This window comes from Rhinoderma darwinii, chromosome 2 (genome assembly GCF_050947455.1).
Source record: "Rhinoderma darwinii isolate aRhiDar2 chromosome 2, aRhiDar2.hap1, whole genome shotgun sequence".
NCBI classification, from domain to species: Eukaryota; Metazoa; Chordata; class Amphibia; order Anura; family Rhinodermatidae; genus Rhinoderma; species Rhinoderma darwinii.
In genome coordinates this window covers 18423946-18439357 of record NC_134688.1, presented here as the reverse complement: position 1 = coordinate 18439357, position 15412 = coordinate 18423946, and the positions used below count along the sequence as shown (strand labels likewise).

General features: G+C 44.9%; 1 protein-coding gene across 4 annotated transcripts in view; it reads left to right on the top strand.

Moving 5' to 3' along the window:
- The window catches only part of ME3 (malic enzyme 3), a 335644-nt gene that overhangs the window by 84735 nt on the left and 235497 nt on the right, over positions 1-15412 (top strand). The window contains exon 1 of one of the 4 annotated variants that reach the window (XM_075851434.1): positions 2534-2619. The exons of 1 other annotated variant lie outside the window; for it this stretch is intronic. The gene's annotated coding sequence lies outside the window, so the exon portion shown is untranslated. Of the gene's footprint in view, positions 1-2533; positions 2620-2886; positions 2909-11579; positions 11671-15412 lie in introns of those variants that run through there. 2 more of the 4 variants (XM_075851435.1, XM_075851432.1) reach the window with 2 other exon arrangements.

Sequence of the window (15412 nt, the reverse complement as noted above, 5' to 3'; positions counted from 1 at the left end):
CAGACTGCAGCTTACCTGGATTCCTCCGAACCGACTCTTCCACTCCACTGTCTGGAAGACGTGTCACGTGAGAACACGGTCACATGGTACACTAAGTGTACCATGTGACCGTAGTAACCAGGAAGTGCCGGCTTCACGGCACAGAAGATTTATTTAGGAAGCTTGCTGTATGGTAACGGGGGCCCGTGGGCCCCCCAGGCTTAGGGGCCCGGTCGCAACTGCGTCCGCTGCGACCCCTATAGCTACGCCACTGGCTACGGGGTAAAGACCACTGCTCTATAGTAAGTATCCTGTCATAGGTAAGGCCCACTGGGCTGGAGGGCCCCATGAAGAACTGGGTAAACATACTCTACACAAGGGGAGTAGTAGGGTAAGTCTGGAGAGGCATGTTCCTTTGGGAATTGGCTCATAGAGGGGCACCAACAAGTCATTCTGCCTTGGTCAGGGTATTTAAATACAGAGCTAGGGCAGCAAACTTAATCTTTACCCCGGGTGGATGAAAGTCTAGCTACGACTCTGCTCTTGTCAAGTCAAGGCCGGGATACACAAGAAAAGATCTGGCAGGAAAATAGGTCACTTCTAGATTAGACTGCAATCCATAAAGAAGAAGTACAGAGTGCAATAGCCTTTCTAGTGCACATTGTCTCAACTCTTACCCTAATTCCTTGCTATTTCCCTCCCAGAAATTTTTTACTTCCCCTTTCCCATCCCTTGGTTGAACTTAATGGACATGTGTCTTTTTTCAACCGTACAAACGATGTAACTATATAATCTGCCATTTTCCACCTGTAACCGGCAGTCACTACAAAGGGGGAGACAAATAACTTTTCATCTCTTACCTGCAGAAGTGGGCACTGTTATTGGAGAGGATGTTTCTGAGATAGGAGATTCTGCCCGGACAAGAAGTGGGTGTGTAAAGTGTTTCCAGTCAGTGCTCATGTGGGGAGATCTAGATGTGATTTGTGTGAGCTTTCTGCAGAGGAGCTGAATGCAAAGGAGTGTGCAGAGGAGCAGGCCAGTGAGTACCGTGAGATAAACCAGAGCTGGAGCAGAGGAGACAAGGTGCTGGAGGGACTGGGCGGGGGTCAGTGCAAGAGTGAGGTCTCCAGCAAAACAGCAGCCGCATCGCTGCACTGCAGGAAGCAGCCATCTGTGCAGAAAAGAGCACCTGGTGTCCGTAGAGCATAATACAAAGAGAGGTTAAAAGAGCAGCCTCCCAAACTGTATTGTGAGGCATGAGTTGTCCCAGTGGACATTTCTGATATAATATTTTAGTTTAATTGAAAGAGACACTTCACCTAAGGTTATAGTAATGTTAAGGGCCCACGGCAGTCAGGGTACTGAGGTACGGCAGGGCAACTGTCAGTGTGTGGTCGGTCCTCAGTCACGGCCTATGCGTCAGCCAGGTGCATGCGGGTCCTGGCAGATATATGTGCGTGGTCAACAGCCGAGCGCCATGCGTGGACCAGCTGGCCATGGGGTGAAGTATTGGGATTTGAGTCAGATATTTTTCATGGTTTAATAAAATCATGGTGTAGGCCACAATCATTTTTTGTCATTACATTTTGTTTTGTTTTAGTCACTGGTTGGGGCAATGGGAGTAACAGGTTTACCCGTTACTGTGCAATGTCCCGAGTTACTCCACGTAATGACTCCTTGGCTCCAGTCAGATCATATTCTGCTCCTGATGACCCAGTGACATAACATTTAAGTACCAGTCACCCAGTGGGAGTTCTGCACCCCTAGTGACCCAGTGGTTTGGTGCTCTGTGTCTAATGACCCAATGGAAAAAAGTTTTTTTTAAGCTGCAAAATAAATAATTGTTCTGGGTGGTATGGATGTAGGGGCCAAACCACAGCTGCAATATTTACATATGATCGTGTTCAGTGGGAAGGGGGGTTCTATTTACAGCAAGACGTGCTCAAAATGCTTATTTATAGATCATTGAAAATATTGGTATCACTTCTCAATAGTCGGATGGTTTATTTACAGAGCAGGAATAGGCCTGGACAAATGTTTAGCCTCTAGATGTCAACAAGAATGCTTTCGTTCACTGACCGCAAACAGAGATCTTGAAATGGTGAGGAATTGAAACACAAAGTACTTGAGAAAGTTTTCATAGTACAATGCAAAAAACTTTATTGCCATAAAACTGGGGGAAAAAATGAATGCTGTTTGCGGTACAAATGCGACAAAACACTTATTAATATGAGGTTTTACTGCAGTTTTTACTAAACATATACCATACAGTACCATTATGTGTGAACGACCCCTGGCGGCGATATAGGGTAACCTCTTAAATGAGTAAAAGTCGGCTGTATATACTATAAGGTGTTGATTTCCGTGCTCTGTTGCGGGTTATGTTCGTATATAAGGTATTTGCAGTGGACAATATGTGAACCAGAAGGTAAATTAGGAACACTTGTTGAAGGCAGCAGCCCCCCTGACTCTGTGCTGGGATTGGAGGGGTAGAGGGGAGTGCTGGCCGCAGAATGGGACTGTAGATCTCAATGCCTTATATCAGCACATGCCCGGCCTGTCACTCAGACCCGTTTGCAGCACTGAGACCTTGCCCAGGATAGATCCCGTCCAGTGCTCCTCTGGCCAGAGACAGTCAAGGTAATGCAAGCATATAGGAACATGAAGCGCAACCACCGGCCGTGTGGATGACAGCCATTCTTTAACCCCTGCATGACTAGACTAATTTTTACCAACCTCAACTGGATAAGCAGCTCTTAAAGGGGTATTTCCATCTATGGCATATTATGTCATAAATGTCTAATAGATGCCAGACCCCGTACCGTCCCCCCGTCCCCCTATGATAGGACATTAACATATAATGTCCCCACGCGTCAGTGTCTGATGTACGAGCATTAGGGGATCTGAAGGGGAGAGGCGGAGCGGTCAGGTGAGTAAATTTTTTTTATTTATGTGCGGTGTTGCAGTTGTATTGCTATGCCACAGTTGCGGTACACGGCCAGTGGGAAGGTGCGACACATTTATTAAGAGGCGTGCACCTTTTAATAAATCTGTCGCATCTTGCTCCAGCGGAGCAGAGAGGTAGGACTGTCATATGAAACGCCAGTCTTAGGAAATCTGACCCAGTGTGTATCTTTATGTAAATACTGGGGAAGATTGATCAAAACTGTCTAACAGTAAAACTGTCTCTGTTGCCCGTAGCAACCAATCAGAGCACAGCTTACATATTTCCAGGGTAAGTTAGGAAATGAAAGCTGAGCTGTGATTGGTTGCTATGGGTAACAATGACAGTTTTACTGCAGATTTGATAACATATGTGTATATACGTTAATTAGACAGTCGCATTGTGGGAAAGAGAGGAGGGGGATATACAGGGAGGGATAAGGGTGAGAGCAGACAAACATTTTAACACCATGCATGACTTAAAAGGATTGTTCAGAATTAGATAAACACGGCTGCTTTCTTCCAGAAACAAACCCAAACCCGTCCTAATCCCAGACAACCCCTTTAAGGTGTGGTCTACTTGATGGGCGGAGTATAAGGCACCAGACAATCTGTAGCTGCAGGATCCTGAGATGTTAATCCGGTACTGGTTTTATGTAAACCATGTCATGTGACATTTTGAAGGGCGGACATCAAGCAAGGACCTCTCTCCTGTAGAGTGTCAGCTCTTATGGGCAGGGACGGCTCTCCTGTAGAGTGTAAGCTCTTATGGGCAGGGACGGCTCTCCTGTAGAGTGCAAGCTCTTATGGGCAGGGACGGCTCTCCTGTAGAGTGCAAGCTCTTATGGGCAGTGACGGCTCTCCTGTAGAGTGCAAGCTCTTATGGTCAGGGTCCTCTCTCCTGTAGAGTGTAAGCTCTTATGGGCAGGGACGGCTCTCCTGTAGAGTGCAAGCTCTTATGGGCAGGGTCCTCTCTCCTGTAGAGTGTAAGCTCTTATGGGCAGGGACGGCTCTCCTGTAGAGTGCAAGCTCTTATGGGCAGGGTCCTCTCTCCTGTAGAGTGTAAACTCTTATGGGCAGGGACGGCTCTCCTGTAGAGTGCAAGCTCTTATGGTCAGGGTCCTCTCTCCTGTAGAGTGTAAGCTCTTATGGGCAGGGACGGCTCTCCTGTAGAGTGCAAGCTCTTATGGTCAGGGTCCTCTCTCCTGTAGAGTGTAAACTCTTATGGGCAGGGACGGCTCTCCTGTAGAGTGCAAGCTCTTATGGTCAGGGTCCTCTCTCCTGTAGAGTGTAAGATCTTATGGGCAGGGACGGCTCTCCTGTAGAGTGTCAGCTCTTATGGGCAGGGACCTCTCTCCTGTAGAGTGTCAGCTCTTATGGGCAGGGACCTCTCTCCTGTAGAGTGTAAGCTCTTATGGGCAGGGACCTCTCTCCTGTAGAGTGTAAGCTCTTATGTGCAAAAACCTGTCTCCTGTAGAGTGTAAGCTCTTATGGGCAAGGACGTCTCTCCTGTAGAGTGTAAGCTCTTATGGGCAGGGACCTCTCTCCTGTAGAGTGTAAACTCTTATGGTCACGGTCCTCTTTCCTGTAGAGTGTAAGCTCTTATGGGCAGGGACCTCTCTCCTGTAGAGTGTCAGCTCTTATTGGAAGGGACCTCTCCTGTAGAGTGTAAGCTCTTATGGTCACAGTCCTCTTTCCTGTAGAGTGTAAGCTCTTATGGACAGGGACCTCTCTCCTATAGAGTGTAAGCTCTTATGGACAGGGACCTCTCTCCTATAGAGTGTAAGCTCTTATGGACAGGGACCTCTCTCCTATAGAGTGTAAGCTCTTATGGGAAGGGACCTCTCTCCTGTAGAGTGGAAGCTCTTATGGGAAGGGATCTCTCCTGTAGAATGTAAGCTCTTATGGGCAGGGACCTCTCTACTATAGAGTGGAAGCTCTTATGGGAAGGGACCTCTCCTGTAGAGTGTAAGCTCTTATGGACAGGGACCTCTCCTATAGAGTGTAAGCTCTTATGGACAGGGACCTCTCCTATAGAGTGTAAGCTCTTATGGACAGGGACCTCTCCTATAGAGTGTAAGCTCTTATGGACAGGGACCTCTCCTGTAGAGTGTAAGCTCTTATGGACAGGGACCTCTCTCCTTTTGTTTGTTACTTCTACAATTATCCCCTTCAGGACTGAGCATGTTTTGGCCTCGTGGACACAGATGATTTTTTCAAATCTGACGTGTCATTTTATGTGGTAATAACTCCGGAATGCTTTTACCTATCCAAGCGATTCTGAGATTGTTTTATCGTGACATATTGTACTTTATGTTAGTGAAAAAATGTGGTCGATAAATTCAATATTTATTTGTGAAATCTTCAAATTTAAGGGAAAATTAGCAAAAATTTGCATTTTTCTGAATTTAAATGTATCTACTTGTAAAACAGATAGTAATACCACACAAAATAGTTACTAGTTAACATTTCCCATGTCTACTTTATGTTTGCATCAGGTTTTTTTTCAGGTCCTTTTATTTTTCTAGGACGTTACAAGGCTTAGAACTTTAGCAGCAATTTCTCATATTTTCAAGAAAATATAAAAAGGCTATTTTTTCAGGGACCAGTTCAGTTCTGAAGTGGCTTTGAGGGCCTTATATATTAGAAAGTCTGTAAGTGGTGTACTTACCTGTAGTGGCGGGGGGGTCAACGCAGGGACACGGGCCGGTCTGTGGCTCGGGAGTTCGGCTCTCGAGCGGAGGAGCGTCATGGCAACGGCCGCTCTGCCGACAGCAACGACGCATGCGCTCCGGCGGTGAAGCAGGGCGAAGTCTCGCGATGCGAGGTTGGAGGAGGGGATGCCGACACGTGGACGGAGGAGGAAGAAAAAAATGGAAGTGCGGGGGAGGAGTGGAGCGGGCGGAAGTCCAGGAGAGCGGCGCGAACGTGAGGAGGAGAGGGAAGGAGGAGAGTGACGTGCAGGAGGGAGAGAGAGACCAAGGGGGACCGGACCGGTGACCGGACGAACACCAAGGGGGAGGCCCACAGCTTGGCTGCCTGATACAGCAGGGCAGGGAACTGCTGGACAAGTGTCCTTCTGTAGCAGCATCAGAGGAGGGATCGTGGCAGCATCAGAGGACCGTATGAGCAGAACGTGCCTCTCTGCAGCAGTGGCAAAAGCAGAGGTTGTTGCAGCCGCAGAGGACTGACCGAAGCAGGAGCGGATTGTGCCATCAGCATCCGCTACAGGTACCGGTCATAGACTGTAAATTCCCTGACGAGGACCCTTTTACAGCCAGTGACCCTCCAAGAGAAGTGACGTCCCTCGTTCATCCTGGTCACAGTGTGCATAGAAGACTAGTCCTGAAATCCACAGATGACTTACCGTGGACTACCCTAGGATATTCTGACAGTAGTGGGTAGCTCCCACCGTGACTGACAGTGGCGTGTTCGCTGCCAAGCTTGGCAACGTGGGTTCAGGCACGACCTCTCTCCGGGGGATTTCCAGCGGGATCGAAGTCCCCAACCTCAGGATTCCTGTCTGCTCCATAGAAGAGAATTTCCTGTCACCTGTTCATTACAGTTAGGGAATGTTCACACGGCCTATTCACGGACGTAATTCGGGCGTTTTTGCCCCAAATTACGTCCCAAAATAGCGCCTCAATAGCGCTGACAAACATCTGCCCATTGAAAGCAATGGGCAGACGTTTGTCTGTTCACACGAGGCGTAATTTACGCGCCGTTGTCAAATGACGGCGCGTAAATAGACGCTCGCGTCAAAGAAGTGACCTGTCACTTCTTTGGCCGTAATTGGAGCCGTTATTCATTGACTTCAATGAATAGCAGCGCCAATTACGTCCGTAATGGACGCGGCGTTCAAGCGCCTGCACATGCCGTTACGGCTGAAATTACGGGGATGTTTTCAGCCGTTACGGACGCCCTCGTGTGAACATACCCTAAAGAAGTTGAACAAAAGAAGTTGTGTCTCTTCCATTGCATCGCCGAGAGCGGTAATTCTCCCTACAAATCCACATAAATCACTCCATTTTGAAAACTGCACCCCTCAAAGTATCCGAAACAACATTCAGAACGTATTTTAACCCTTTAGGCGTTTCACAGGAATTAAAGAGGCTCTGTCACCACATTATAAGTGCCCTATCTCCTACATAAGGAGATTGGCGCTATAATGTAGGTGACAGCAGTGCTTTTTATTTAGAAAAACTATCTATTTTTTTACCACTTTATGAGCGATTTTTAGCTTTATGCTAATTAGTTTCTTAATGCCCAAGTGGGCGTGTTTTTACTTTAGACCGAGTGGGCGTTGTACAGAGGAGTGTATGACGCTGACCAATCAGTGACCAATCTGTGTCATGCACTTCTCTCCATTCATTTAGTCAGCGCATAGTGACACTGCGTTATTCACTATGTGCTGTCTTATACTGACATATTAACGTTACTGAAGTGTTTAGACAGTGAATAGACATTCCTTCCAGCCAGGACGGGATGTCTATTCACAATCTCTGCACTTCGTTAACGTTTGGTACTTACAGCAGAGCAAGCGTAATCTTGCGAGATCTCGCTGTAAATGACAGGTTACAGCAGGATTACGCTTTGCTCTGCTGTAAGTACCAAACAAACGTTAACGAAGTGTCGCGATTGTGAATAGACATCCCGTCCTGGCTGGAAGGAATGTCTAGTCACTGTCTAAACACTTCAGTAATGTTAATATGTCAGTATAAGACAGCACATAGTGAATAACGCAGTATCACTATGCGCTGAGTAAATGAATGGAGAGAAGTGCATGACGCTGATTGGTCACTGATTGGTCAGCGTCATACACTCCTCTCTACAACGCCCACTCGGTCTAAAGTAAAAACACGCCCACTTGGGCATTAAGAAACAAATTAGCATAAAGCTAAAAATCGCTCATAAAGTGGTAAAAAATAGATTGTTTTTCTAAATAAAAAGCATTACTGTCACCTACATTACAGCGCCGATCTCCTTATGTAGGAGATAGGACACTTATAATGTGGTGACAGAGACTCTTTAAAGCAAAGCAGAGGTGAAATTTACAAATTACATTTTTTTTTTTGCTGAATTTCATTTGTAATACATTTTTTTTCTGTAACACAGGAGATTTTACCAGAGAAATGCAACTCAATATTTATTGCCCAGGTTCTTCAGTTTTTAGAAATATCCAACATGCGGCCCTAGTGTCCTAATGGACTGAAGCACAGGCCTCAGAAGCAAAGGAGCACCTAGTGGATTTTGGGGTCTCCTTTTTTTTAGGATATATTTTAGGCACCATGTCAGGTTTGAAGTGGTCCTATGGTGCCTAAACAGTCAAACCCCCCCCCCAAAAAAAAAGTGACCCCATTTTCGAAGCTACGCCCCTCAAGGCATTTTTCTAGGGGTATAGTTAGCATTTTGACCCCCAGTTTTTTTTTGCAGAATTTAGTGGAATTAGTCTGTGAAGATGAAAATCACCTTTTTTTTTCTGCTAAAACATAGATTTTTTTTACATTTTTACAAGGAATAAAGGAGAAAAAGCACCTCAACATTTGTAAAGCAATTTCTCCCGATTACGGCAATACCCCATATGTGGTCGTAAACTGATGTTTGGATTTTGGAGCGCAGATTTTGCTGGATTGGTTTTCAGTGCCATGTCGGCTTTGCAACGCCCCAGAGGGACCAAAACAGTAGGAAGCCCCCAAAAGTGACCCCATTCTGCAAACTACACCCCTCAAGGAATTTTTCTAGGGGTATAGTTAGCATTTTGACCCCACAGGTTTTTTGTAGAATTTAGTGCATTTAGGCCATGAAAATGAATACCAACATTTTTGTCCACTAAAATGTTGTTTTTTTTTTAATTTTCACAAGGGATAAAAGAGAAAAAGCCGCCCAACATTTGAAAAGCAATTTCTATTGATTACGGTAATACCCCATATGGGGTCATAAATGGTTTTTTTTTTAATGAGAAATTAATTAACCCTTTCAGGACTGATCCTTTTTTGCTTTTTCATTTTCGTTTTTCACTCCCCGCCTTCCAAGAGCCATAACGTTTGAATTTTTCCATCAATAGAGCGGTGTGAGGGCTTATTGTTTGCGGGAGGAGCTGTAGTTTCTATTGACACCATTTAAAGTAGTACCATAAAATGTACTGGGAAACTGAAAAAAAAAAAACTAATGGCAGGCTGAAATTGGAAAAAACGGATTCCTCCACTGTTTTTTGGGGTTTTGTTTTTACGTCTTTCACTATGCGATAAAAACGACAACTTAATTTTATTCTGCATCTCAATACGATTATGGTGATACCACATTTATATAGGTTTTTTAAATTGTACTACTTTTACAAAGAAAAGACTATTTGCTTAAAAAAAAAATGTTTTGTATCATCACATTCTGAGGCATAACTTTTTTTATTCTTTGGTTGATTGAGCGGTCTGGGGGCTTATTTTTGGCAGGACGAGCTGTAGCTTTCATTGGCACCATTTTATGGTACACACAACTTCTTGATCACTTTTTATAAAAAAATTAATTTGAGCTAAGGTGACCAAAAAACAAATTTTGGCGTTTTCAATTCTTTGCTTCTTGTGGCATTCACCGTGTGCAATAAATAACATTTTACTTTATTCTGCGGGTCGGTACGATTACGGCGATCCCAAATGCATATAGTTTTTTTTATGTTTTGCAGCGTTTGCACAATAAATTAAATTTTCTATAAAATTATTTAATAATAGAGCCATAACTTTTTTATTTTTTAGTCAAAATAGTTGTGTAAGGGCTTGTTTTTTGTGGGATGGTTGTAGTTTTTATTGGTACTATTTTGGGGTACATGCAACTTTTTGATCACTTTTTATTCTATATCTTGGGTGGGGTGGTGACCAAAAAATAGCGATGCTGCCATTGTTTTTCATTTATTTTGTTTGCAGTGTTCACCGTGCAGGAAAAATAACTTATAGCGTGGGCTGTTATGAACGCGGTGATACCAAATGTAATGATGGGGTTAAGGAAACAGAGAAGTGAGCCCTAATCTACCCGCCACTCAGTCCCTGCCTACTTGCAACGACCCGCCCTAGGCGACGGGGTACAACTGGGCGACGGTCCCTACGCTCAATAAGTGCACGACAGACAAACAGACAAGGGTACACAGCAGCAAGGGAAAAGGGGCAGTTGCCCACGGCAACACTATGAGCAACAAGAGTAGTGAACAAGCCGAGTCAAACCAGGAGTGTATGAGGTACCAAACGCAGAGCAGGAGAGTAGTGAACAAGCCGAGTCAAACCAGGAGTGTACGAGGTACCAAACGCAGAGCAGGAGAGTAGTCAGTAAGCCAGGGTCAGTATGAAGCAGGGACAAATAGTTCAAGAAGCTGCAGCAGGGCCAGGAAACCAGATGAGAAGAATCACAAGCAAGGAGGAACAGGAAAGGCAGGTATAAATAGACAGAGGGCGGGAGCTAGCTCCGTCTGGCCAGGCTGTGATAGGCTCTCCCACTCCTAAGCCTGCCATCCTGAGTGGTGGAAGATGGAGTCAGTGTCACAGACATAGAAGCAGGTGCAGACTGATTACCTATGGGCGTATACACAGAAGCTGTGCCTGGCAGATCCTTAACACCAAATATGTTTACTTTTTTTTTAACGTTATTTTCCCTATAATAAAAGACTTATTATAGGGGGAAAAAAAGCTTTTATTTTTACACTTTTGTAAAACATTTTTATTAACTTTTTATTTTTTTATCTGCAGCTCTGATCGCTGCTATAATACATTACACCATCTAGGTAGTGTAACGTATTCCAACTGTCAGTGTGACATCACAGTCACTCTGACAGTAAGTCTACGAGGACCAGCCAGAGGCTGGTCCTCATAGGCTTCCATACATGGCAGACCCGGAGGCCTCCGGTTGCCATTTCAACCCCCACGAATGCATGGGGGCTGCCAATGTGCTACAAACCCCAATCGATCGCCACATTTAAGGGGTTAATTGCCTAAATCAGCGGCGATGAGCCGATGATCTGCAACACTGGAGTGTCCTCTGTCGGGGACAGCTGACCTCCCGGTACCCGATGCACACTGTCGCCGACAGTGACTTCCTGTTACTCTGACAGGAAGCCTATCAGAACCAGCAGGAGGTTGGTCCTGATAGGCTTCCATCCATGACAGACACGGGGGCCATGCTAACTATCGGCAAACCCCCCGATTTCAGAGCGGGGTCTGGGGATATGCTAGAAAACCCTAAAATGCGCCGATCGCAACCAATCGCCACATTTAAGGGGTTAATTGCCAAAATCAGCGGCAAAGGACCGCTGGCCGGCAAGAGTGGAGTGTCAGCTGTCGGCGACCGACTGAGTAACTATACGTCCTCGTGCGGGAAGTAACCTCACGTGACGACGTTTAGTTACTGACTCGTGCAGGTAGGGGTTATTTAGTGCTACAGAATATGTTGGTGCTATAGAAATAAAGATTATTATTATACCCAAATATTAGTGCCCTATTGGGTCAGGGGTCCATTTTGATTTGTCATTGGTTTGTCAATCAGCTTCGATCAGTTGCGCAGACTACTGACTACCGTTGAAGACTTGTGGACTTGCAGCACTCTGGTTTCTACGTTAGCATTAGAATAGAGTGTTCTCGCTCTGCTCCGCTCAATAAAGTTGTTACGGAAAAAAAAAAAAAAAGAGTGCAGCAGCCTTGTCAGTGTCCTTATACAGGGCAGTGCACTTAACTCCTGCCGTGCTGTGTGCTGGTCCCTGCAGAGATCCTGGAGGTAAATGATACAAGAAGGCGGACATGTCTGCAGCCCGGCCTTTGTCTTTCTTCTTATTTCCTCGCAGGGATACATTGTGTCATTGTGCACTTCCTAGCACTAGATGGATACATTGTGGCTTGCTCCATACATTATTACTATATAACTCTCTGCAGATAGATACATGAATGTTTTGTTAAGGGGGGAGGGGGGTAATATATTGTTTTTATCGGATGACAGCGGACTGCGGAAATGAATGTTTAATTAACCCTTGCATGTCCGAATAATGGATACGATTTCACGTTACATCGATGATTTCCTGCTGTCTAATTACAATGGGGCTATATTTAGCGCAGGCCTTTGGGGTATGACGACTTACGCAACGATAAACGAGTGCGTGTTATTTGCAGAAACGCCGGCTTACCGGCATGGGCTTAGACGTCTTGTTTACATGGGGTCTGGAGAGAATTAAGAGCAGATCCTTGAAGATTTTTTTTTATAGATCATCTTGGATGTGTCTCCGGCTGCGTCAGGATAGTCGTAAACCAAAGTGCAAGATCCCGCGGGTTTATTTCTCCCGTATTGGGGACATTAGATTTGGGAATTCTACTTAAAGGGGACGTCTCCTCTCGACAACGCATTATAAAGCGGCTCTCGTGTTAAAGGCGTTGTCTAGAAATCAACAGTCCGAAGAGGAGTCCTCTTCGGACAAGTTGCCAACAAGTATTTTCAGCTGTTTTATTCTAGTTGTATCTGTTTCTGGGAAAGCGGTGTGACTACCACTAGGGCGGCCGTCAAAGATCTTGTAGGGGTTGTCACCCAGCTTTCATAAAAGTCCTGAATGGGAAGTCAATAGGGAAATATTAAACGCACTACAAACATTGCATTATTTGGCGATTTTCTCCCATAGTTCTCCATTGTTTTTTTTGCCTGACCCCCCCAAAAAAAAGGCATGTGTAAGGGTATGTTCACACACACAGGATACACAGCAGATTTTGTGCAACAGAAAATCTGCCGCAAAATCTCAAAAAAATGCTAGTAAATCTGTCACAGAAATCCACACCAAATAGTGCGTTTTTGCTGTTTTTCCGCAGCGGTTTAATCTGCGGATACGGTCTCAAGCACCGATTATAGCAAGTTATATGTGCACCTGAGGATTTACAGCCGTTTTTACTGCGTTAACGCTGTACAAAACTCAACTTGCGTATTTTCGTACAGAATTTACGCTCCCCGTTTGTCTTCTAGGCGAAACACACAGAATCTCCGCACAGAATATGCAGCGTAAATTGACATACTGCGGAATTTAAAGTTGCACCGCAGTGCACTTTCCGCACGACTATTCTGCGTTTTTGGGCTTTTTTCTGCAGCGTGTGGCTGAGATTTGCTGAATCTTTGCTGCTGTAAATGCTGCGGATTTCCCGCACAGATTTATGTTGCGGAATTTCCGCAGCTTTTATGCTATGTGGGAACCGAGCCTAAATTTGTCTGTTTTATTATGTCTCTTTTTGGGCGATTTTTCAGAATGAATCATGCGTTACAATGAGGAATCTTAGAATCACATGATGGCAATCTGGAAAACGCCACGTAATAAAATGCACGTAACAACGCAAATACTGTGGCCCTACGCACACGACCGTAGATTTCATCCGTAATTACAGGATCCGTAAAAACGGATGAAATTTCAGACCCATTAATTTCTATAGGCCGCCTTTCCGTATATTTACAGCTGTGTGTCCGGGCCGTAGAAATGATCCGCAAAATATAGAACATTTCCTATTCTTGTCCACGATTGCGGCACGGACTCGCCCATAGAAGTCTATAGGAGGTTCCACTATTGCGGACAGCTACGAATGTGCATCCGTATTAGCAGATCGTAAAAACCCTTACGGTCGTGTGCATGAGGCCTAACAGACCAGTTTATGAAAAATAAAAAAAAGCCATAAGAAGCTGAATAGCAGATTCTGCCTAAGGGTATGTTCACACGGCCAAATTTCAGACGTATACGAGGCGTATTATGCCTCGTTTTACGTCTGAAAATAGGGCTGCAATACGTCGGCAAACATCTGCCCATTCATTTGAATGGGTTTGCCGACGTACTGTGCAGACGACCTGTTATTTACGAGTCGTCGTTTGACAGCTGTCAAACGACGACCCGTAAATTCACTGCCTCGGCAAAGAAGTGCAGGACACTTCTTTCAGACGTTTTTGGAGCTGTTTTCTCATAGACTCCAATGAAAACAGCTCCAAAAACGAGTTGGTAAAAAAATGAGTTGGTAAAAATGCGAGTTGGTAAAAAACGTCTGAAAAGCAGGGTCTGTTTTCCCCTGAAAACAGCTCTGGATTTTCAGACGTTTTGGTTGACTACGTGTGAACATACCCTAAGGGTATGTTCACACGGCCAAATTTCAGACGTATACGAGGCGTATTATGCCTCGTTTTACGTCTGAAAATACGGCTCCAATACGTCGGCAAACATCTGCCCATTCATTTGAATGGGTTTGCCGACGTACTGTGCAGACGACCTGTTATTTACGCGTCGTCGTTTGACAGCTGTCAAACGACGACGCGTAAAAATACAGCCTCGTCAAAAGAAGTGCAGGACACTTCTTTGGACGTTTTTGGAGCTGTTTTCTCATAGACTCCAATGAAAACAACTCCAAAAACGAGTTGGTAAAAAAACGAGTTGGTAAAAATACGTCTGAAAAGCAGGGTCTGTTTTCCCTTGAAAACAGCTCTGGATTTTCAGACGTTTTGGTTGACTACGTGTGAACATACCCTAACAGTAAAGCTCTTTGTTGCCCATAGCAACCAATCACAGCTCAGCTTTTATTTCTTATAGTGCCTTTGAAAAATCAAAGCTGAGCTGTGATTGGTTGCTAGGGGCCACGCAAACAGTCCTTCTCTTAGATTGTTTCCATGAATCTTCCCAAATGACTTTAACATATGTGTGTATATAAAATGTATTTAATTGAATGGCTTGCCATGTAATACATGAGGGGGCTGTCTGTTCTGGCAAATAGAGTGGACCCCCCTATGACGTACTTTTGCCCCCTATCTCATCATGAGACAAGCCCTTTAAATATTAATGATTTATTTTTGAGAATTGCCTTAAAGGGGTTCTCTATTGATATCGTAATAATGGACAAATTAGCACAGGATATGCTCTAACCTTGTAATATACGGTGTAGCAAAATTTAGTCCCCAAATTCTGATATTGGGGGGGCTGTGTCTGCAGGGAGGGGGTGCGTCAATGTTTGTTTACACGCACATGACCACAGACTGGGATACACCATAGGGACCAGTATGGTAGTTTGTTAAAGGGGAATTCCACCTAAATTCACCTTGTCATATACTATATAAACACGTTGGAAAAAGACTGTGACGTAAAGGGTCCCAATAATAAGGACTGGGCGGTAGCACCCGGAAGAATGGCCACAACCCTTTTGTCATATCTTGGACTTGGGAGTTTATCTCTTGATGATTTCATTACAAACATTTCTGTAACTCTTGGTCATCCAGCGTGGGACGAGGGATGCTGTCCAGGCCTGGGTAGCGTCTCTGGTTGTCATGGAAACGTTCCTCCGCTCCATTGCTGGATTACTACATAGCTAATGTTTGTGCAAACTGTTTACACACTAGAGGAAAAAAAATTCAAGGTGATTTCACACATACTGGGATCAAATCGACGTTACGGATGCAGCCAGGGGTAATACTGTAAAAATATTGAGGGAAGGGGTTTTCGTTTTGTTTACAATAAAATTCC